A 23,462-nucleotide genomic window follows, 5' to 3' on the forward strand; every position below is an offset into this window, starting at 1 on the left:
AGCTACTGTGATAGTTTACATTACATATGAAATGTATAAAACAATAAAATGAAAGTTCTTTTTTTTAAAGCTGTATCAGAACTTCCCTCTTATACTGTACTCATGCATCTTAAAATGTATCAAAAATAACCTTGCTAGGTCCATAGAGAAGGGCCTTGATAAGCACGGCACAACTGTAAGCAAAGTAATTATTAAAAGAATGAGTTAACATATATAATGTCATCATTTCTAGAAACATGGACGTCATTAGACTTGAAGATAACCAGTTGACTGAATAAACATATTCTGAAATGAGCCAGATTGTGGTCTAATTGTAGGCTGCAGTGATGAAACATTTGAAAATGGGTCTGTCCTGTATTTCTCGAACTGCTCATGCTTCTGCTCCTCTTCCTCTGTAGATTAATGGCAGCCTAACCTCTAGGCAGAAAAATCAGAGAACTGGGTAAAACATCATTTAAGCATCTTTTTTTTTTTTTTTTAATTACAATTTATCAGAAGAGGTGATACAAATGTTTTAGGGTATAAATTAGTAACTAAGGGCATTTACCTCTTGACTAATATTGATGCATAGAAAATTATAAGTATCCATAAAACTTTTCAACCACAGTATTCCGGAGCTAGGAATTTTTAATGGGTATAATATATTTAAAATGATGCATACAAATGCATAATTAAAAATAATGAAATCTGTTTGTTTATAACCCAAGTTCTCGTATTTTTATGGAAAAAAGTATTAATGAGAGGTAGCATTATCTAACAGTTACTGGAGAGTAGAAATCATCACTTGAAGGTCACCCATGCTCATGAGCAAAATAATATTCTCTCAATCTTCAAATGGAATGGGGAATTATAAACAAATGTGAGACTCTGTGGACAGAACTGAGATAGTCTATTAAAATTTTATGTTATGCATTTTAAAAAAATGGTGTAGTACAATTATAACACAGCTGATTATTAAAGAGGTAACCTCTTTTTTTCCAATCGTCTCTCTCCCTTAAATCTGAAAGTTCAATTATTTTCTTTATTTCTTCTTTTGGACAAATAGTTTGTTCATAGACACTTGAAATCTGCCTATCAGTTTCCCTTTAAATTCTAACATATTTTCAAGGTCTTTAGGAAAGCATGGATTGTGGAGAACTAATTTGGAATTTGCCACTATATCTTATAGGCTGTGTGACTTAGAGCAAGCTAAGTTTCTTCATGTGTGAAAATGGCATAACAACCGTACCTACCTCCTATGGTTACTAGGAGGATTAATGAGTTTTGCGAAGCTGCTTCTCTGAGTCTTTGGACGTATTTGAAATCAGGTAAGTTAAGCAAAGCTTTGGTTTCTTTGTTTGGCTAGTGATCTCCAAATATCCCTTCTGGCCTCTGACCTTCTAAAATCAGTGGAGTTAAGCCGTGCTTGTGTATTTGACATCATTCTGCCTCAAAGCCAAGATGGATTTACCTATTGGTTTTAGTTTTCACTGGATCGCTATTAAGGGTAAAGTATCAACTATTAAACTATTTGAAGCAAGTAAATGTTGAAAGGGGAGTTTAGTTAAGTCAATAGCAGTATGCCAGGTTGGTCTGTCTTTCAGAAGATCACTGTAATAAGGAGACTGATAAATAAATAAAAAGGATAAAATATACATCTATGCAGAATCTTAGAACCTTTTCTCTAACACATAAACCATAAAAGGAAATGAAGTCCTGTATATGTAATATGACATTTAAAATAGAACCCATCACTGTTCTATGAAAGAAATTCATAGCTTAGAAGTACTGACTTTCTTCAGATCAGATTTTTCTGTATTCTATTAAAAACAACAACAAACAGAAGCAAATGAACAACAACAGTGGTTCTGGTTGCATGTAATGTATGTATACTACTAATCCACTGGTTCTTAATGGGGAAACATTTTTGCCCCCCTACCCCTGAAAGACAACTGTTAATGTCTGGAGGCAATTTTGATAATCACAACTGAAGGGTGCTATTAGCATCTAGTGGGTAGAGGCCAGGAATAGTGCTCAATGTCCCAATGTATAGAAGAGTACCTACCTGCTGTTACCTGGTTCAAAATGTCAATAGTGTTGTTATTGAGGAATCTTTTACTGACTCGCTATCTCTCAGAGACAGGCCTTAAACCATCAGCTTTGTAAACATTTAAGATACTCAATCTATGGAATAGTATAACAGTTGAAGAATATGTTAGAAGGAACAGCACTTCAAATACATATATAACCTGACAAATCTGGATATGTTGCTAAGGAAAGAAATGGTAAAGCAAGTAGTTGTTTGGTAGCTAATTATGCCAAAAATTATAAACAGATAATTTCACATTACTGAGTCATGTAATTTTACATCACTAATATCCCTTTTTTCCTTCCAGGGCATTTAAAAATATGAAGTTACAGACTATGCAACATTATCCTGACACAGAGATATTTTGAAATGGTTTATAAAAAGCAGTGAACACATTTGAAAAAGCATAAATGAGTTACAAAAGTTAAAAGTCATTTCTCAAGACAGATTTTTTTTCCTACATGTAGTATTTTCCATATATATAGCAAGCACTTATTTGTGTGAATCAGAGCACCACACTTCTAACACTACTTCCCTTTACAGACAAATCAGGCTGAAGCTAAGAAACCTTTCTACACAAGAGTCATTTTCAGCTAAGGAAGCACAACATAAACCCTAAGGTAGGTATGAAATTTATTTTTTAAATAGCCTACAACTATTCTGCAAATATTTAACTCAGCACTATGCCAGTCTTAAAAAACGTTGATTACATGTGAAAGGAAGAATCAAATAAATGAAATTTGAAAATGAAGAGAATAAAACGTGAACATTATTTTTAACATGGTTAAAATTCAAACATGTGACATTTACTTTTTTAAGTGTGTCCCTATGAAAGGCAATACATATTTCTGTGATGGAAGGGGATGCCGGAAACTGACATTCAGGTGAGCATTTAGACACTACCAGTGTGTGATCTTGCAAGATTCACTCACCTATAGTTTCTGTATTTTATTGTGGTTAGTGGCAACAAGAGTGAAAATGTATTGAGAGTCTCAGGAAAACTTGGTTTGCATTGCTTCCATCTTAGAAGCCCAAGAAGTTGCTTCCAAGGCAGGTACTTCTTACTGATGAGAAGGAAACAAAGGTGAAACTCACTAATTTCTGAGCTGTCTGTATCTTTTTCTCTCCTTTTTTCCATTATAATTTCTAGATTTAGCTCCAAACATTTGCTCTTCCTCCCGTAAGGGGAAGTTCTAGGGTCAGAAGGATAGCAGAAGAGAGGGGATGCTTTTAGGTTTTCACAGAACTTCTTCAAAATTGTTAGTACCTGCTACCAAGAGACCACTACTAAAATTTACTGGTAAAACAAGGCAAAGGGAGAAGTTTAAATAAGAAAATATAAAGGAAGGAAACAGCAATGTTCTGGAGCAATGAAAGATTCAGAAAAAATTCTAATCTCTGCTTTCAAGATGCTTACAATCTTGTTCTACAGAAAAATATGAATTCACTGAGCTGAAGAGAAATATGAAACAGTACAATTAAGTGTAAAAATGGGTGGTAGAAGCAAAATGTGGGGAAACTGTGTTCTTACATCCTTTCCAATTTGAAGAAGAGAGACAATGGGTCTAATGCAACCTACCCTAGTTTCTGATACTAGGTTCATAATACAGCTATAATTCCATCGTAAAGAACTTCAAGAACTGTTGCCATTTTTTTTAACTGCCCTGTAGTTTATTATCTCAAGGACTGCCTGAAATACCAGGCTACATGCACAGATATTGGTTCTAATGGCACTTGTTGGCCTGCATTAAATTAGAGTTAGCCTGAATAAACGGAGATGAACAGTACAGGGAACCAGTTAGTTAGATTGTTTGTTGCATTATTTTTATAATGTTTTATTACTTTTAACCTAATGACTAGACATTTAAAATAGACCATTATCCTCAAATCATCTTGTTATTATATGAAACAATAAAATTTATTAAGTGTGCATCCGTAAAGCCCTAAATGGGACTATGCATTTGAGGATTTACTGTGAATTTAATAGAGCTTAAACTTCAGGGCCTCTCCCTTGTATGGCCCCTTCCAAGACCCTGCAGTTAATTTGTAATTATAATGTTGTATTGTTTTTCTTAAATAGGATCCCCCAAATAGTTTAAGCTTCTGACAAAATCTTGATCCACCCTGGGTATAAAGTAATCTTGGAAGGGATCAAACCTGACAATCCTGAGAGGCCAGTTCTGAGAAGGATACAAAATGTATTTTTCCAAGGATATCATATACATGACACCAAATGTCTTCTTCCTATTGTTGCTGTCTTCCACCCCTGACAAAGAAGGAGTGCCATCTTGGCCCACTGGAACAGGCTGCTGGATTTTTTTTCAATAAAGTCTATCTGTTTAATGACTGGGAATAATCACTGTGTTTTTGCTTTTGTTTTTTAAGATAAAAATTTCAGAGGCAGAAGATAATTTCTAAGAATAAAAAGGTACATGAGACTCACAAAATTTTTCATTAAAACAGTAATAATTATTATTTCTAGCTCAGGGTTGCATGCATTTAAGAAAAAGAAGGACATAGAAATTCTCTTAATACAATTTACAGTAGTACCCACTGAAAGTCTGGTGAGTTTATGCAGAGTGTGGGAATTTTTACCATGAGTAACATCACGTGTCTTTTTCTGGTTTCTGAAAACCCCAAATAAATCCCACAAGCACCTCTAAACCCCACTGTGGAATTCTGACCCTTGGAGTAAGAACTTCAGAACAAATAAAAGCTTTGGATACACTGTGTCTGTCTGCAGTTTTTCCTATAATGGCTTGTCCCAGTTTTTTGAAGAAAACGAAATAAAAATTAATTCAAGGGAAAAAAATGAATGAAATTACCCCAAATGGAATACTAAATTGAAAAATAATAGTTAAATTGTTCATAACCATTTCCTGCTATATTTTTTCTCTCTCTCTTAGAAATGGAGTAAGAATGCTTCAAATAAAAAATGTAAAACCCATCCCATCGCATAAAGGGCCCACTCACGTAAACAGGAAGGTTATTAAAAGAGCTTTTCTTGGTTTCCTAGCAAAACCACTTTTTATTTTGGTGGCAGCACCTATTAAGGAGAAAACTCTTTTTGTGGGCAGAGTGAAAAATTAAACACTACAAATCTAATAGGCATCCTCTGGATTGGAGTTAGCTGACTGACTTGAAGGCTGGGAGAACAGGTTGCTCTAAAATCAAGGAACAGGCTTCATTTGCTCTATCCCTGCCTAGATATGGTCTTCTCTGCTCAGGCATCACAAATCAAGGAGCAAGGAGACACCAGTCCATAAAAGAGCAAAGTGTTTCATATGCATGTCAAACTCTTCTCCTTTCCTTTACATTCAAATCCTGTTAGGTTTGTGTCTTTGCTTTCCCTTTCTGGGAAGCATTGTTGCATAATAAAAAGAATACAGGTTTTTGGAATTTGAAAACTTGGTTTCTAGTAAGGGCTCTGCCAAGTCCTGTGACATCTGCTTTCCTGAGCCATCATGTTCTGTTATGTAGAATAGGGACTAACAATTCTCTCTTATCAGCTCAAGCTTCTCAAAGCACAGGTCAGCACCACCTGCCTCACAATCACTTGTGGTGGAATTGCAAATTCCAGGGCCCTTTTCTGACTAATTTAGACTCTCTGAGCTAGAGAGCCTTGGAATCTTCCTCTGAAATGCACTTCGCAAATAACTTTTGTACACGTGTAAGTTGTAAGACCACATCCTAACTTGTCTCGAGTCAGGATTAAATTAAACTATGTAGGTGGAACTTATCTATGAACGTGCAAATCAAGATGTATATTCTTGGCTGCTCTCATTCGTGATATTTTCCAGGGTAGCTCAAAGCACGAAAGAAACAGCACAGGACCACTTCCCCAAAGGTCTAGCTTTAAGTCATCCTTGCCAAGCTAAAAGCATTCCGCTTTACCTTCAGCTGAGCAGGTTCACAGTGGGGTGGGGAAGTGCGCTCAGTGGTGACACAGGCAGCGCTGCCTTGGAATTTCATTTCTGTGACTGTGCCTACCCCACAGGGCGATAGGAGGATTACTTCCTATTGGGTAATTTATTGTCTGTAAAATACCTTGAGCCCCTTGGAGGAAAGTGCTATATAAATTTAAAATAATAATTATAATAATAATAACCTTGGCTATTTAACTGATCTGTGAATTAGCCTGAAGATTTAGGCTGCCAAGGGACAGGCTGAAACCATTATAAGTAGAAACGCTTTACATCATCATATCTCATAACTGGTATCACAAGAAGGGGAATAAAGAATGTAAATTAAGATGAATCCAGGTTCTCCACTGATTTAAATGACAGAGGATCAGTAGTAATGTTTCATAAAAGCCAAGAAAGGCAAAAGTGAAAGCTATATTGTAATTTTAACTCAGGCAAACATCCTGAGATTTTATATACTTTGGTCTTTTTTCGGGGGCGGGGAGGCTCTCACCAGTGCAACATCTAAAATGAAGCATTATTAAGACACTTGGCTATGCTTTTGCTTAGATGGGATATGTTCATAATTCACCCGTATTGGTAGGTAATGATTTTTCTATCTGAAAAGTACTGATGTTATTCAATGAAGTTCCATGTAAAATTTGAATCAGTTGTTTACAATCAATTTGACTCCTGTGTATCTTCCAAAGAAAACTAGGGTGCATTTCTGTATCTGAATTTAGGAAACTAAAACATAGAACAGATACTTTTTTTTCCCCCAGAAAGAACATATTTTAGTGCATAAACTCACATCAGCTCAACTGGCCTAAATTCTTACATTTACTTGTTTTATTTACTAGATTCATGGAGACCTTTACACTAAAAGCTGAAGGGGGGCTGAACCCAGAACTTTTATATACTGAACATGAATCACTTCTTAAACCACAAAAAGGAAAAGAAAAGGCTATAGAAAACTTAATGGGCAAGCTTCAGATGCTCAAAAGCAATTGTTTAGTTACTCTACTTAGTTATGCACCGTTCAAAACACTTCCCAAATCGCCTGATTTGAAAGGTTCTTTTGTGAAGAACAGGCTTTGGGGCCTTAGACAAGTTTTAATTCTAGTTGTTTCATAGCTCACACACAAAGCAGTTGCGAAGTGCATGTAAAGAAGCACTGTACTTCCATGTAATAAAGTTTGCAGTTGAGTATTCTGAAAGGGAAAGAAAGCAAGCGAGGAGAGGAATGATCATGTAGTACCTTGGTCTATTTTTAATAATTAACTTCTAGCTCAGAGATTTACATTAAAAAAAGAAATCCACTAATGAGTGAGTAAAAACAGGTGTAGACTATGGTGAATGAGTACCAGAAAATAAAGTTAATTGGTATAACTCAAATTATCTTGTAAATGCTGAAATTACGGTTTATTTTGTCTATAAGTTAGGGAGAGAAAGAAAGAAAGAGAGAGAGAGGGACAGAGAGACAAAGAGAAAGACAGAAAAAGAGAGAAATAAAGAAGAAGAAGAAGAAAGAAAGAGAAAGAAAAAAAGGAAAAGGAAAGGAAGGAAGGAAGAAGAGGGAGGAAGGTAGGCAAAAATAAAAAAAGCAAGAGTTATAACATTTTCTTATCACGAAGCAGTAAATATTAGATAAATGCCTTTTGATTTATAAAAAGTCATATGATGCATAATATCCAACATTGCAAAATATTCCAAATGTGATGTGTGTTTAAACACATAACATGCATAAATACACACACACATAAAAAATATGAGTGTTTTGGTATAGCTTGCTGGCTTCAAAGGGCCTCTGAAAAGGGCAGAAAAAAAGAATGTATGATAAACGACAAGCAGAGGGAAAAACCAGTCAAGTGCTGCCAATAATCATTTTTATTAAAGACTTTTTAAAATCCATTTTTTCTCGATGGATACTGTTCCTTTGGTATAGCAAAGATGGTGGACAATGGCCTGGTCTTCTTGTCACACTGGAATTTCTTGAACTTACATCACAACCCCAGTGGAAAATCTGACAGAAATGTCTGAAAGACACAGCTTGGGATAACTGCTCCTTGTAGTTCCCCTGTCAATGAATATTATCATATTCTTCTCACGAATAAGGTTACTTTACCTTTTTTTTTTTCACTTCTGCACACTAACTGCTAAGCACATTAATGTTCCTTTAATGAAATGGGCTATACGTGACAGTGTAAGCTGTGGTTTAGCATCACCAAGATTCTGTTTTAAAGACTCAGTGTGCATATTTTAAAAATAATCTTTATATGTCCACAAGAAGTAAAAAATGACACTAGTTCTTTAGTGGATATTATTTTCTTAAGAGGGCTAACTGCGAAGATCAATGGACAGGCACAAAGCAAAGAAAACCACATGAGAGTAGCAAACATACTACCTTACTAAACTCCTTTCATCTAAATATACAATGGAATCCTCCGACATCACGTGTTTTCTCTTTTTCACGTGTTAGGCTGAAGCATAGTTCTTGGGCTGAAAGTTGAAAAACCATGCTTTAAGTCTTCTAATGAGCTACACCTTTGAACTACTAGCTTCTCATTTTAAATGCTAACTCATCAGGAATAAAAAAAAATCTCCAAGTATTGCTATCACTAATCACAACACCACCAGTGACAAGAACAATGTTAACATTAGCTAACATGAATGGAAGATGTACATGTCCTAGACTCCACTGTAATCACACATTCTGATTCACTAAATCTTCACAACTCCACCAGGTGATACTATTATTACTCTCATTTTATAGATGAGAAAATAGAGGCACAGAGAGTTTAAAAAGTTGCCTAAGATCATATTGCTAGTGAGTAGAGGAATCACGATTCAAATTGAGGGAGCCAGAAACTGCTAAATGATGAATATTTGATCTCATAAGACCAAGTCCCCTTATTTCCTCTGAAGCTCTTCCCAATTGACCAGCTCTCTGTGCTCATTTTCCCTTCCGAACAGTTACACACTTGTTTGCATAGAGCCTGTTTTTAATAACATGGTAGTTAAAAACTCAGGATGTGAAGTCCGATAAGAGTTAAACCCTAGATATCAATAGTGCTTAACTCTACTAATATCTATGCCTCAGTTTCCTCCTGTGTAAAATAGAAATAATAACATCAATTTCATTTAGTTGTTGTGAGGGTTAAATGAAATAATGCACATTAGACCTCAATGGAGGGTCACTGCTTATTAAATGTTAGCTTTGCTTCTACTGATTTTTATCTTTTAATACATATAATCCCTATCCCCATTTAGATCTTATTTCTTTTCAGAGACATTATCAATATGAATCCTCATTGCTGTGTGTAGGGCTTTCCAGATAATTTAATATATGTTGTTGAACTCTTAGATGTTCTAGACACTCCTATAATAACATGCACTAACTTATTACATCTTCATAACAATTCTATCAGATAATATACTTATTTATACTTTTATAAGTAACATAATATCTATAGCAATATGAAACATTTAGTGAGCACTTAACTATGTGCCTGGAACTCTGTCAAGTATATTCCCCCCATAAGCCTCTGAACGAAGGACTTTACAAAACAGGAGGAAAGTGAGAAAAGTGAAGAATGAATTTAAGGTAGGCGTTCAATAAATATTAAGTTTTGATAATGAATCAGGTGAATTCTTAATTATTTCTGTTATCACAAACTTTATGCTTATAGCAAACTAATGTGGCTTATCCAGTTAACTTTGTAAAAGAAACTGTCTGCTAGGCACCTGGGCACATGCCAGTTACTGGCAAACAGCAACAGCAACAACAACCAAATATGGATCTAAACTATTCTTGTCAAAGCAACTACAGATTTAATGTCGCTTCACTTGCCATCATTTTCTGTATCTACTTGTGTAAAAATTGAACTTCTTCCCCTCTCTTTTTCTCTCCCTGCCTACTCTTCTTATTTCTTCTTTTAAACCTAAGTTTCATAGTATTTAAATTTATACAGATTTTTGCCCATAAGAAGCTTATATGTCAAGGCAAAGAACTATTTTAATTGTATTTACTCTTCATTTTGATTATATTTCTTTTTCATATCTGACAAAGACTTCTGAAGTGACTAAAGAAAGGCAAAGCAACCTGATTTAAAAAAAAATTCTTTCATGTACAATCTTTTGTCTGCAATATTCTCATAATGGCTTAGAAATTATAAAAGAAGGTTTTAGCTGTTTTTGTTCTTTTCAAATTAGCAAAATTTGATTTTTCTCCCTCCACATGTTTAGATTGGCTGTAAAATCAACAAACAAAAAATAAGGGCATATTACACTTAACAAATACATTCTTCATAGGTGTCCCGGCATCATTAACTAATAATTAGCATCACTTTGAAAACTGTGTTCCTATTCTTTTTTTAAAAAAGTTGAAAAATGCACACACACACACACATGCACAAACTCACTCAAAACAAGCCTGCTGTCTTAAGGAGAGAACAAATTTAAGGGCAATGGGAGACCATCATGATTGCTGTAACAAACTCCCCAGTCAGGTAGCAGGTCTTGTCATTGTTTCCTTCACATCTACAAAATGGGTGGTATTTTATCTATTATTTTAAACAACATCTATTTAAGGGTTTGAATTGGATAATTCTAAAATCAGTAGTCTTCAAATACACTTTTTAGCAGCATTATTTTTTACAAATGACCTTAAGTGGTACTGAGTTGATAATTTCAAAAGGAGGGGTTTTCAATGAAGCCCTCCTGAAATTCTGTCATTAAATGGCTCAATTATAGAGAATTATTTAAAATGCAATGCCAAAGAGGAGAGTTTTATATTTACCTAGAGTGCATGAGCATAAGAGTGACCTTAGGAAGTTATGATAATATATTAATTCATTAAAGATACATTTGTTGTGTACGTACTATGTGCTAAGCAGTATGATCCACAATAAAAATATAAAAAGCAATCAACTTGATGTGAAAAACAGCAGTGGGAGTATAGATGGAGCTAGAAAGAAATAACGGAGATCAGATAATACAGTGATTATAATCATAGCTGCCGTGAGCTGAGGGTTTATCACGTATAGGAACAATATACTAGGTGCTTTATATGAACCACTAACACCAAAGCTGCAGGATGGCTATTATAATCTCACAGATGAGCAAACCAAAGGCTGATTGATTATAAAAGTCTTTGCAATGATATACAACAAACTTTAGATTTAATTTAATTTTCAATTACTGCAATTCTTTGTTCTATGTGGAAGATTTTATTTTATTAGTAATGAGGAAACATTTTTAAGTTGAGGAATGATATGATCAAATTTTCATTTTAGAAAGGTAACTTTGGCATCACATCCATTTTTGATATAGTACCACTTTCACTGACTAAAATGTCTGCTGTTTGTCTGTGTGTGTGGAACTGTACAATTCTCTAACCAATCCAAAGTTCAATACCAATGGAGCCCACTGTGAGTTAAATTATGTAATATCTGGCTTCTGAAAAATATAGATTGGATGTCGCTATTCTTTATTTTATAAAAAAGTTACTTTAATGATTCTTATTAACTAATTTATAAAACTTCAGTCCGAGACATCCATGATCTGCTCCTGAAAACTGTACAGCCTCACACCCACTAAATTCCATAATGCCCTAATATCTTGCTAAACCTATCTCCTCAGCATCCCTGAAACACACCAGCTTCTATCATGGCTTCCTGCCTTAGTTCTCCTAAAGATTCATCAGCCTAGGTTGCCTTAGTCCTTTTATCTATCTGGTGAAATTCTCATTCATTCTCCAGCATCTACTTGAAAGATAACTTTCTTACCAATTTTTTTTCTTTTGATTCACCTTAGAACCAACCAGTTTCTCTAGTTTCCCTCAGCATTTTTCCTATTCTTCTCTAACAATAACTTTTCCATTCTATTTTATATTGAAGATTTTTGTTTTTAAGTCTCTCTCAGTTTAGAATCTAGATAAATCTTTCGTAGTTTTACAGATAGAAAGAAAAAAAAATAACTGTATTGATGTACTTGGTCAAGTAATGATGTCCAAATGCTACACTGACATAATCAATGTTCAGTAACTGTTAAATGAACAAGATAGAGTCATTCATTAAATTATTGACTCATTTCTTCATTCACCCAATAATTCTATATGCTCATATTGAAGAAACTAAGGGCTGCTTTATAACAATGTTTTCTGTTTAATTGAGTAAAAATATATTACAAATCAACAGGCTAGGGAAGAAAAGTCTGTTATACAATAATTATTGCTATTGAATCAAACAATAATGGGCACATCTAAAGAGTATCTAACATAATAGAATGAGGAAAACTAGTGATAAACAATACAAAATGGAGAACTGTGCCACCAGCTCACCATTTAACATCACTGTCTCCCTAAAGCCTAGACACATTTATTAGCTGCCTCACAATGATGTGTAAGTGGCTGTTACCGACAAAACTATAGGAATCATCTTCTCAGAGACAGTGGTGGTTAGATCAAATAAAACAACATAGCAATACAAGGGAGAATAGTCTAACATTTACAAACCCATTTATTGACTAGGCAAGTTAGCAGACTCTAAAGATATATTATCTCATTTATATCCTCATAAAAACACAGACACTAAGATGGCAAGTATTTTCCATTTTAAATAAGATGCCTTGTATTTATCCACTCTAAATAAAAACATAAATGAATGTGAGAATCTTAACTAAATTCCCAGAAGCCACATTATTAAGAGGCAGAGGAGCCAGAATTAAAAAGCTTAGAGAACTTTTCCATTTATAAACATTACTTCTTAGAACCTACTTCCAAACCAAAGTTGAAGTCGATATGGCTTTATATTTTAATGGAAGGATTCATGGAAGAGTAGAACTGAGTATAGTTATTGAAAGATAGAAAATAATAGCTAATATTTATTGAATACTTACTATTGTTCTAAACACTTTAGATGTATTCACTCAATCCTTACAAGATTTTATGTTATTGTTTTTGCTTTAATGTATGGAAACTGAGCTAATGAGAAGACAATAAACTTTCACAGAATAATAAAGTGACAGTGTAGTTAGGCTTCCGGGTCTATAGCCCACTGAACTTAACTATCATGCTATGTGGCTTATTGAGCTGAAAGATTATTAAATGAGATGGCTTAAATAAAGTTTAAGGCACAGGGCACGACACAGAACAGTCCTTTACTAAATTTTAGTTACTTCCTCTCTTTGTATTCAAACTCTAAAATTCTATAATGCTAATAATAATATCTTCATTTTTTAAAGTATATTCTTCTTTTTAAAGACTTTATAACATCTAATACCATAAAAACAGAATAATAAATGTAGGATATAGGAAGCTATGGCATTGAAGAGTATTTAACGGTATATAATGTTATTCATAATAAAAATTGAGGCGATAAAGTAGGATAAAAAACAATGTGCAGTGTTTTGCCAAAAATAAAAAGGCACAGAAAAAAAATGACTAGAAAGGTATATTCTCATGAAGATAAAGTATGAAAGGAGATTATTTCTATATGATTGTAGGTGATTTTAATTGTCCTCTTGTAGCATTCTATATGGCAACATATGCTTTCATAATAAGAAAAATAAAATAAAAAGAATAGCCAGGACAGGAACATTTCTATTTTAAAGAAAAAATACTAAGCAGCAACATTAGAATTGTGTGAAATTCCACACTTATTTAGAGATGGAGCTTGAACAGAATTTAAGGCTCCTCATTTCTAAGTCAGTGGGTTTTCTCTGACATCTTATCCTCTATTCAGTGGTTATCACTAAGGAATTCAAAAGTAATCTATAAAGAAGATCTCAGGAGGGTGGTTAGAGATACTGTGATTGCAAATGTGCTATCAACACACACACACACACACACACACACAAACAGAAGTCCCTTATACCATATCAGGCTTCCTAAATTACTTATGCAACTATGTAAGTCATTTGTTTCTGAGTCCAAACAAATACTACATATGTTAGGTTGATTTTTCCCTAATTCCTCACACTGCCTCTATAACATAACTGTATATCGATACACTTTACAACATACAACCATACACTTGACCATCTGCCTTGAATATAACTCAGTATAGTGTGTATTAATGTGGGCAATGGGATATATCTCTCTGTCCCTTGGCTTTGAGTTTGGTTAAGTGACTTTTCTGATCAATTAGAATTTTAGCAGACATGCAATGAGCAGAGATTTAATTTTGATTGTGTGATTTGGCTTGGCCTCTTGTGCCCCTGGAATTTGTAGTAAGAAAACTTTGTCCCAGACTTCTGTTCCCTTCATCCTGGGTCAAAAATAAGAAGCATATAGAGAAGATACGAACCCAGACACAGCCTGAAACAGAGGCACCCAGTTGCTACACAGATCTATAGTTATAAGCCATTTAAATTTGAGGGTTGTTTGTTAGGCAGCATTATCACAGCAATAATTAATGTACCAACAGCTATTAACACTCTCTATGGGGGCCCACTGTGTATACTTCTGTTGATATTTATATATATATTTTCATGTAGATATATGAATACTTCTCATATATATATTTAAAAGGTGGTCAGTTGAAAGTTCATAAATGGAGAAGCTGCTACTATGCTTTTAGTCAGACATTTATATGCTTCTGACATTTTCCTGAATAGACAAATACTCTGGGATCTTATTAAAATGTATATTCTCTTTCAGTAGGTCTGAGGTGGGGCTTCAGATACTGTGGTTCCAAGTTCCCAGGTGATACTAATACTACTACACTGAGTAGCAAAGGCACAGAGGACAGATAAAGGTAGCTGTACAGACACAAGTGAGCTGAGCTGAGGCCAACTCAAAAAGAAAAGGTGAAGGGAGCCATCCTCTCCAGTGATATGACTAGCTGGTTGTTGCAAGAAACCACCATAAACGGGAGATGGCCTGGAACAAAGCAAATAAGAAAGCAGATAATTTTGATTAAAACTTTTCTTAGCCCTGGCTGGTGTGGCTCGGTGGATTGGGTGCCAGCCTGTGAACCAAGGGGTTGCAGGTTCGATTCCCAGTCAGGGCACATGCCTGGGATGCAGGCTGGGTCCCTAGTTGAGGGCCTGCAGAGAGGCAACCTATTGATGTATCTATCACACATTGGTGTTTCTCTCTCTCTCTCTCTCCATCCTTTCCTCTCTCTAAAAATAAATAAATAAAATCTTTTAAAAAAAGTTTTCTTAAATTTATCTGATAATAAAACAGTTTAGGGTAGGAGGCAGGAGAGACAAAGGAAATAGGCCCTACAACCAGATCCAATGACAGCCCTCAAGCTAAGGGTGAATATTTGTACCTAATCACGTATATACACATGTCAGTTAATAACTAGTACCAGAGTCCCCTCAAACAGTGTAATTAGCCTCCCCGTGCATGCTATATGAATACATATATGGATAAACCTGCGACACTGCAGCCCTGTCATATGGAAAATCTTTCACATAAGTTCACTTCTGTAATGCAGCTTTCTAACAGCTGACTTAGCTTTTGTCTTTTTAATACCTAATTTACTCTTCACTGAAATCCATTGGACTAGTTGTCTCAGTTGTCTCAGGCTCGCCATAAAAATATACCACAAATGGGTATTGAAACAACAGAAATTTATTTCTCACAGTTCTGGAGGGGGAGAAGTCCAAGATCAAGGAGCCAGCATGGGTGGGTTCTGGTGAGAGCCCTGCTGGCCGGAAGACGGCCATCTTCTTACTGGGTCCTCACATGAAGGAGAGAGGGGAAGCTTTGGTCTCCCTTCCTCTTCTTATAAGGGCACTAATCCCACCATGCGGGATCTACACCATTATCTCACCTAAAGCTAATTACCTCTCAAAGGCTCCACCTGCTAATACCATCACATTGGTGTTAAGAGCTTCTACATAGGAATTTGGGTGTGTGTGGGGGGACATACCGTCTAGCCTATAACACTAGTTCTTCCCAAACCTTTTCAGGTCATGGCACCCATTCAAAAGGAAATATTTGTCCTCCTTGCAAGGATGAACTGGGAGGGATCTGAGCATTAGAGGAGGCTCTGCTTGGCCAGATATGATTAACTCTTGGGGCTCTAGCTGCCATGAGGTCTCCCTGGGGGATCCAATAACCATCCCACAGTGTCTGGCAAACTGAACACTGGACACGACTACAAAATCTTCGGAACACAAAGGGCATAGACCATTATAATCACTGTCTCTGACTCTCATTTGGAATCTTTCACAGTTAAGCTGATATTTTTTAGAAAACTAATGTGGAAAGGAGTTTCCTAGGAAGTCGCTCGCTCATAACCACTGCAGAAAGGATGAGTGTATTTCAAAACTTATGATGGAAGGCATAGCATAAATTCCATATCAGTCCACTTTAGAAGAGAGTAAATTAGATAGATTTTTCTTAAAAAGAATGTTTCTAAATACTTATAATTTTATAGTCCTCCAGATGTCACAAGAAATGTTTAAAAAAAAGAAAAGAAATCGGCATTTCTTCCTGAAACATGATATTTTTGGACAAATTTGGAACCTATCAATAGTTTATCTTTCTAGAATATAAGTAAAAAACATTTTCTGAATGTAGGAAAGAAAATCCTGCACCCCCCGCCGCCCCCACCAGAGGAATATAGTTAACATAAAACATCAAGTACTTTTGTACTCAGCTGGGGTTCAAATAAACTATTCGGAAAACAGAGATGCCTTTTCTGGAAGTGTTCCTCACCCTGTACCTTCTTCGGTCCAGACTGGGACATTGGTTAAAAAGAGGAGGTTTCTGGCATTAGGGTGACCATCTTGGTTACCACACCCTGGAAATAACTTTAAAATATCCATGTCTTAGCCACTGAGAGGCAGAAATGGAGTTTTGAACTTTCTATCTCATTGTCATTGGTGTTCTGGAGCTCATTAATCTCTCTCACAGAATGCAGACTCTTCCTTGGTGCTGATTATAAATAGGGTAGATCTTATATTTATGTCTAGAAAACAGGCACAATTAAGACTTTACCATGTCTCATTCCAGACTGGCTTCACATGATTACAGCCACAAATATCTCCAAATGAGAGTCATTCAAAAACCTGTTGAATTTGACCAGATACCTCAATTGATAGCAGTCTAGTCTCCATTTTTCTCCAAAATAGTAGAGCATGTTATGTTTCGGCGTATAACTTTATTATAGAAAATATCTTGTGTTTGTTTTACTTTAATTTTTTAAAAAATTTAATCATATATACATATACTTCATAAACTTATTATTCATAAAAATTTGTTGTAATATACCTCATAATTGAAACATGCCAGTATTTCTTATTACTGCTAATAAGTCATTGGTATAAATTATGCACTTATTCACTTATCCAAGAAACATTAACTAAGTACCTATTATGTGCCAGGGAAGTGGTACATATAGGAGACCACAGATAAATAAAACAATATCTTTCCTTTCAAATGTTACAGTCTATTGATGTGAGCAATTGGGCTTCTATTCAGCTTTCGGGACCACGCTATGAATAGGCAACAATTCGTTGTGTGTAGTAGACCGTAGAGAAGAAGATGGTGTAAATTTATTAAAACAACAAGAAATCTGAGTACTTGTTTAATTTTTGGTTCGCTCCAAAGAAGAGTCTGAGTCAAGAACTTGGGTACAGGCAGCAATGTGGAAGGTGACCTCAGAGGCAGGAGTGAAGGAGTGGTGAGAGTGAGTCAGAGAAGAGGACAAAGCAATCAGTATGTGTCAAAGAGGATACCCGTTTGGCAACCGAAGTGCAAATCTACCAGGATTCTGAGACTTGTACATAATGCCTCCAAAAGAATCCAGCTGAAATCAAGAGGCTGGAACATTTTCTTTTTCCTTCCAGCTCTATTTCTCCTTTGGTTGAGTGTTACTCCCAGGGCATTAAGCTGCCAATCCCTCCTTCCTAAACCAATGTAGATTTATTGAGCTCTCCCAGCACTGGAAAGGGTTCTAGGACAGAATGCAGAAAAACACTCTTGAGGTGGGAGTCTGGGCTAACACAGAATTGCCTTGTGGGTAGCTGAAATCAGAGGCGAATTTAGGGACTATGGTAGAGTGCACGACACATTTGCTAGAATAGCCTATAAAGACTTCTAGGGACTTGAACATAATATACTGTGCAATAGAATTTTGCAGCCCCTAAAGGGTGGTCTGGGGAAAGGTTGGACTGATATCTTTTTTATTAAATTGTATTCAACATAAAGTGTTTCTGATTCCTGCAAGAAGTCAACTTTGGGCCAGTAAATCCTGACACTGTGTAACTTAAGAAACAGAAATATGATGATTTGCTAATCAGCTCACCTGATTTTCTGGTTATGACATCAAAATCAAATTCTTAGCAGTTCTTATGAAAACCCTGACACTCATTCATCAATTATCCTCTGGCAGTTGATATGTATTGATCTCTCTGTGTTTCAGGGAAGACATCTTTGAACTGCTTTAGGGAGCTTTTCTAAAAATGGTGAAATATTTTTGCATTATTTTGTCATGACTGGGCCTATTGAAAAATTTTCTCACATTCTGAATTCATGATAATAATATCTGTGTTGTTATTGTAATCAGTTGAATTTTTTTGTTTTGTATTAAAGTAGAGGAGAAATGGAGAAAAATTAAAGATTGTACCTAAGTGTATTAAGCTTAAAGGCTTCCAGCATGAGAAGATTTATAGAGAGTTATTAAAACCTTTAGCTTCTATAAACATTTCATCAATGCTGACAATTATCTACTTAACCTATCTTGCCCAAGCAATTCCTGCATTGTTCTATGGCTGAAGGTGAATTTATTTTGAAATTCAAGCAGCGTAGGCATTTTCTATAGAATTTTGGTTTGGGGGCCAGAGCATAAGATTAAACAATAGATACATTTATGGTTACAGGAGAAGAGCCGATAAACTCCTCATTCTTCTATTATAATGTATAAAGGCAAGAACTATATCCCTAATTCCTAGAAAATGTAATGGCAGTGGTGGTGGGTAGCTTATGGGTCCTTATATAAATATATGTGGTTTCCCTTTGACAGTGAGTGGGCAAGTCTCTAACAAAAATTCTGAAAAAGAAAAAAAGAAAAAAAAGAAGGAAAAGAGCCCCGAGGTCCATTTACACTCTGCCAATGAGTTAGTTCCATCCTGAGATAGCAAGTCCAGTTACACAGAAACCAGTATTTACAAAGCTCTTTCCATCTTATATCCTGCTTCTTTTTGCTTTTGTGCCTTTTCTTCCCTTTTCCTTCCTCCCTATTCCCTTGAGCCTCTACTTCACTCTTTACCCCATTTGCTCTCATTTCCCCCAACCCCATTAGTCAGTCCGTCATCTGTTCATTCAGAAACAGGCTTTGGTGATGATGATAAAGAAAGGGCCTCAAACAAAGCTGTCTTGCAAGAGGGGAACTGCGGAGGGTGGTGGGTGGTGATTGGGGCAAAGCCTCACTGCTTTTAACCCACCAAGCCATTTGGTTTCAGCAGACTTGATAAGCTGTACCAACCTCATGATTTCAAAGCTTACAGGGGCTGACAAGGACTTGCTAATTTCAAACTTTCTAACCAATTACAATCACAAAGGACTCAGGACAATAATCAGTGAGCAAAATGAAACTGCTGGAGTGAAGCAGCCCTCGGCAGGTTTCACTCCCATGGCTCTGCATCCAATGTGCAGCTGGGACTCAGTTTCAGTAAGTAAATAAAAATACATTACAAAATACAAACACGCACAATGGGTCCCTCTTGATGTCTTGTTCCCAGTAGTGTTATGTAGGAACCCTGTCCTGCATTTAGTCCATTAATTTCTGATGGTTTTAATTAAAAACTTTTGATGCTGGTTTGAATGGAAAATACCTCAAACTGTGTTTCCTTTATTGAAACACCAAGTTCCAAGTCTTGGATTTTTAGGGTGAGCTCTGTCAGCAGTGAGATGAACATAAATGCTTTTCATAGCACCTGCTTTGACAATAATAATAACAACAACAATAATGTTAAATAACTGAAAAGGAAGAAGAGAAACTGTTTAGGTTTAAACTCTCTTATTTCAACCTAATTTTAAAGATATAATTAAAAAATCTAGGTCCCTAAATGTAGAGCATATTTTCTTTAAAAAAAAAAAAAAAAAAAAACTCTTTTCAAATCCTCACAGAACATTCAAATCACCCAATGTTCCAGGACCTGAATTTTTAATATTTTAAAATGGGGAGAGCTGCTTAAAATAAGTGAATCAGCTGCTAAGTGATTTCCCTTTGTCTCTTCCCCTACTCTCTTTTTCGAAAGGCTGAAAAAAATGCTTAAACTGGTGTATGGAATTGATATGTGCTGCTTAAGAAGCTTAATATGATTACCAAGGACTCAGATTTTCCATTTAAAAATAAGATAGCTAGGGTGATAGAAAGTATGAATTGTGAGTATTCATTCCTCGTGATACGTAGGAAACGTTCCCAAACATTTAATCAATGGAGTAGGTAAGGGGTGCAAACCAGTTATTCACAGATTTCTCTGTCCTGGAAACCTAGTGAAGCCTGCACAATCCAGAGAGCAATGTATGGGGAGAGTGTGACAGATGCTGTGCAGGACGTGAGCAAATTAAAAAAATCTACCTCTGTGAAGCATTAAGCAAGTCACCAAAACATTCTGATTGGTTTCTAAGACTCTTCTTCAATTAAATAATCATTTATTTTACTATAGTTGACATACAATATTATATTAGTTTCAGATGCACAACATAGTGATTCAACATTTATATATCTCATGTGATCACCTCGGTAAGTCTAGTACCCACATTATATCCCCATGACTTATTTTATAACTGGAAATTTGTACCTCTTATTCCCCATCACCTTTATCCCCCTCCCCCTCACCTACCTCTTTTATGGTAACCATCAGCTTGTTTTCTGTATCTATGAGTCTGTTCTTGTTTTGTTTTGTTTGTTTAGATTCCATCCACATATAAATCATATAGTATTTGTCTTTCTCTGTCTGACTTAATTTAGCATAATACCCTGAAGGTCCATTCATGTTGTTGCAAATCTCAAGACTTTTTTTTATGACTGAGTAATATTCCATTATAAGAGTATATACCATCTTCTTTATCCATTCAGCTATCAATGGACACCTAAGTTGCTTCCATGTCTTGGCTATTGTAATAATGCTGCAATGAACATAGAGGTGCATATATCTTTTTGAATTATTGTTTTCATTTTCTTGGGATAAATATCCAGAAGTAGAATTTTTGGTTGGTATGGTAGTTCTTTTTAAAAATTTTCTGAGGAACCTTCATACTTTTTTCCATAGTGGTTGCACCAATTTACAATACCATCAACTGTTTACTAGGGTTTGCTTTTCTCCACATCCTTACCAATTCATGTTATTTGTAGACTTTTTGATAATAACCATTTGACAGGTGTGAGGTGATATCTAATTGTGGTTTTGATTTGCATTTCCCTGATGATTAGTGATGTGAGCATCTTTTCATATGTCTATTGTCCATCTATGTGTCTTCTTTGGAGAACTGTCCATTCAGGTCCTCTGCCCATTTTTTAAATAAGTTTGGATTCTTTTTGATGTTGGGAAGTATCAGTTCTTTAAATACTTTGGGTGTTAATCCTTTACTGGATATGTCATTTGCAAACATCTGTTCTCACTGAGTAGGTTGGCTTTTTATTTGTTGATGGTTTCCTTCACTGTAACAAACCTTTTTAGTTTGATTTAGTCCCACTTGCCCTTGCCCAGGCAGACATATCAAAAATATATATATGTTGCTAAGACTGATGTCAAAGAGTTTACTTCCTGGCCTGGCTGGGTTGCTCAGTTGGATAGTGTCATAGGTTCAATCTCCAGTCAGTACATACATGAATCTCCCAGTTTTATGTTTAAGTCATTAATCTGTTTTGAGTTTTTTTGGTATATAATGTAACAAGTAGTCCAGTTTCATTTTTTTTCAACACTATTTATTGAAAAGACTGCCATTCCCCCATTGTATATTCTTACCTTACTTGTTGTAGATTAACAGACCATGTACATGGGTGTTTATTTTTGTGCTGGTAGCATACTGTTTTGATTATTATTGTTTTGTATATAGTCTGAAATCAGGGAATATAATACCTCCAACATTTTTCTTTCTCAAGATTGCTCTGGCTATTCAGGGTCTTTTGTGGTTCCACATAAAATTTAGGATTACTTGTTCTAGTCCTTTGAAACATGTCATTGGTGTTTTGACAGGGGTCACGCTGAATTTGTATATTTTTTGGTATTATGGACTTTTTAATAGTATTAATTCTTCTAAACCACTAGCATGGTATATCCTTCCATTTATTTGTTTAATCTTCAGTTTATTTCTTCAATGTCTTATTGTTTTCAGAGTACAGCTCTTTTATCTCCTTGGTTAAGTTTATTCCTAGGTATTGTATTCTTTTTGATTCACTTGTAAATGTGATTGTTTTCTTAATTTATCTTTGTTATAGTTAAAACACAATAGATTTGTTTATTAATTTTGTATCCTGAAGCTTTCCTAAATTTTTTTAAATGGAGTCTTCAGGGTTTTCTATATGATAGTATCATATCACCTGCAAATAGTGACAATTTTACTTCTTCCTTTCCAGTATGAATGCCTTCTATTTCTTTTCCCATTCTGATTACTGTGGCAAAGACTTCTAAAACTATGTTAATAAAAGGCAAAAGTGGGCATTTTTGTCTTGTTCCTGATCTCAGAGGAAAATATCTTAGTTTTTCACCACTGAATAACATGTTAACTGTGGGTTTGTCATATAGGTATGTCCTTATATATCCACTTAGTTGACATGTTTTTTTAAAAAAATCATAAATGAATGTTGCATTTTCTCAAATGCTCTTTCTACTCTATTGAGATGATAATATGATTTTTATCCTTGGTTGTGTTAATGTGGTATATCACACTGATTGATTTGTAGATATCAAACCATTCTTACATACCTGGAATAAATCCCAGTTGATCATGGTGTATGATCCTTTTAATGTATTGTTGAATTTGGTTTGGTAATATTTTGTTGAGAATGTTTGCATTTATGTTTGTCAGGAATAATGGCCTGTAATTTTCTTTTTTAGTAGTGTCTTTGATTTTGGTATCATACAATGAGTTTGGAAGCACTTTGTTTTCTTCCATTTTTTGAAATCATTTGAAAAGTATATGTATCACTTCTTCTTTAAAAGTTTGGGACCTGTGAAGCTGGCTGGTCCTGTTCTAAGTTTCTTAGGATTTTTCTGAGTACTGATTAAATTTTGTCCCTGGTAATTAGTCAGTTCAAATTTTCTGTTTCTTCCTGATTCAGTCCTAAAAGATTTCATGTTTCTAGAAATTTATACATTATATTTTGGCATATAATTTTTCATAGTATTCTTTTATGATCCATGTATTTCTGTGGTATCAGTTGTAACTTCTTTTTCATTTCTGATTTTATTTGGGCCCATACTTTTTTTTTTTTTTTATTGATGAGTCTGGCTAAAGGGTTATTAATTTTGTTTGTTCTTTTCAAGGAAGCAGCTCCTACATTCATTGACCTTTACTAGTGTCT

General features: G+C 35.2%; 1 long non-coding RNA gene across 1 annotated transcript in view; it reads right to left on the reverse strand.

Annotated features, from left to right (window-relative positions):
- Positions 1–7,900: 7,900 nt before the first annotated feature.
- LOC150021572 (uncharacterized) overlaps positions 7,901–23,462 on the reverse strand; it is a 558,841-nt gene continuing 543,279 nt past the window's right edge. Inside the window, exons 6-7 of the long non-coding RNA XR_016508586.1 lie at positions 8,375–8,469; positions 7,901–8,047 (exon numbers count right to left, since the gene is read on the reverse strand). This is a non-coding gene — a long non-coding RNA (uncharacterized LOC150021572). The remainder of the gene's footprint in view (positions 8,048–8,374; positions 8,470–23,462) is intronic.

This window comes from Furipterus horrens, unplaced genomic scaffold (assembly GCF_987537825.1).
Source record: "Furipterus horrens unplaced genomic scaffold, mFurHor1.1.pri manual_scaffold_1, whole genome shotgun sequence".
NCBI lineage: Eukaryota > Metazoa > Chordata > Mammalia > Chiroptera > Furipteridae > Furipterus > Furipterus horrens.